Below are 2,500 nucleotides of genomic sequence, written 5' to 3'. Positions count from 1 at the left end.
CTATTATTACCGTATTTGGTATTACTATTATTAACATTATAATTATTATTATAAATGATGATAACAATAATAATGATGATAATAATAATGAGAAAGACAGTGGAATTGACAATAACCAATGCAACAACAATAGTACTAATAATACCATCGCTATTGTTATTATTACACTATTACATCAACTTCATAATAAAAAATTATGTTGCACAAAGATTTTTTAAAAAGCCTGGCAACCTGTTTCCGATTACGGTTAAAAACGTTTCCAAGAACAATCAACATTTTTTTTTCTTTTTTTTTTTGGGGGGGGGGGAGGAAACGTTTTTGCGACTGCGTGGAAAGAAAGCAGTTGGGTGAGGATTTGTTGTTGTTGTTATTATTATCATTATTGAGAATGTCCAAGAAACCTACTTTTTTATGTGTATATTGGGCTATATACGGACGCAATGGATGTATTAGTGATATGAAGAATAAGGATGATAAATGATAAGAAGGAAGAAGGAAGTGGTTCCACGTGGCACAAGAATTAAGAGAGGAGAAAAAGAGGAGACAAAAGATTTTGATAAAGAAGACGAGAAGGGGGGTGACCTTTTAGTAGAACAGATATATCATCACAAGAAAAAAATAGTAATCGTAATAGTAAAACACAATTTAAGATACTCTAGTTATGGGAAACCTTTGTAAGAAAAGACAAAGTAGTTTTATCTGAATGTTAACACGTGGGAGCATTCTCTCGAGAAATTCCTTTGATGAACAATCTCCTTTAAGAAGCGTGAAGTCCCTTCGCCCCAGTATGGCTACGCGGAGAAGGTCACATGATGAGAAACGTGAAATGGAAATACACGTTTCATATGATGATAATAACACACACACACACACACACACACACACACACACACACACACACATACACACACACACACACACACACACACACACACACACACACACACACACACACACACACACACACACACACACACACACACACACACACACACACACATACACACACACACACAAACCTGCAGCAAAGACTTGATGAATAACGATTCTGACTGCGTTAGTGAAATAATATTTCGGGAGGGTCGTTTCTCCTAATAGAGGGTCTGTTTTCTCCAATAGTAGAAAGTAATGTACAGTACTGTTCTTTTTTCTCCTTTTTTTCTGTGAATGATTTCCCCGAGAAGATACATCATGATTTCCTAGTAAGACGGTGTATGTGTTACATAGTTCGAAAAAAAAAAAAAAAAAAAAAAAAAAAGAAAGAAAAAAAAAATATATATTATATATATATATATATATATATATATATATATATATATATATATATATATATATATATATATATATAGGGGGCCGCGGTGGCCGAGTGGTTAGAGCATCGGACTCAAGACTGTCACGACAGCAATCTGAGTTCGAGGGTTCGAGTCACCGGCCGGCGCGTTGTTCCCTTGGGCAAGGAACTTCATCTCGATTGCCTACCTAGAAAACGACACATCACCTTGAGAAGTCAAACGCTAGTGTCGTAGGGAATTCACCGCCGTGGTGCAAACCGCGGTTGATTAGGAAGGGCATCCAATCAGGCAAGGGTGGCACTGCCATATAACCTCTCAGTAGTGAACTGTGTCTGTGCCTGTGTCCTGCAGTGGAATGAATGGATGTTGAAAAAAAAAAATATATATATATATATATATATATGTATATATATATATATATATATATATATATATATATATATATATATATATTCACTACTCATTGATCATCAGAATAAAAGTTTTAAAATGCCGTGACCAGGATTCTAACCACTATACGATCACGGACATTGTCAGATACGAAAGACAGTGGAATACGGGAACTTTCACCGAAAATAAGGAAATTAGGTAAGAAAATACACAGATGAAACATCCGGGGGCAAAAGGAGAACGGGACTGATTCGTTTTCTGTTTCGTCCAGACTGAGTAACATAATTATTTTGTTTACAGATAGTAAAGTGTAGCAAAATCTTATTATATGTGCGATTTTCTTTGTGTATTCTGTAGTGGATGTGTGGGATTTCTTTCTTTTTTTTTCATATTAATACCATGGTTATTGTTATTACTGACAGTTTTTATTTTCTGAATCACAGCGCTCCTATGTTTACGGTCTTTATTCATCATTTCTCCCAGTCTGATTCTGATTTTTTCCCTCGGCAGATTCGCTAAGCACTACGTCACCGACCTGTTCAGAAGACAACAGATACCGTTCCAGATACGATGCAAAAAAAATCTTTAAATAAGTTTTCGGGTTCCTTCGTTTATCCATTTGGTCTATTAGAATCAAGAAATATTAAAATTTCGAGCCCTTCTTTTTATACATTTTAAACCGCAAGCCAGTGTAACGTACGTATTTTCCCTTAATCATAAATAATTGATCGATCATTTTGTTTACATTTACCCTAAGGAACACACTATCCTTTCTGCTGAAAATGTAATAACTTTCGTTTTAATGGAAACTGTTGCTC

The sequence above is a fragment of the Penaeus monodon genome, chromosome 17 (assembly GCF_015228065.2).
Source record: "Penaeus monodon isolate SGIC_2016 chromosome 17, NSTDA_Pmon_1, whole genome shotgun sequence".
NCBI lineage: Eukaryota > Metazoa > Arthropoda > Malacostraca > Decapoda > Penaeidae > Penaeus > Penaeus monodon.
Note: the sequence above shows the minus strand (reverse complement) of the source record.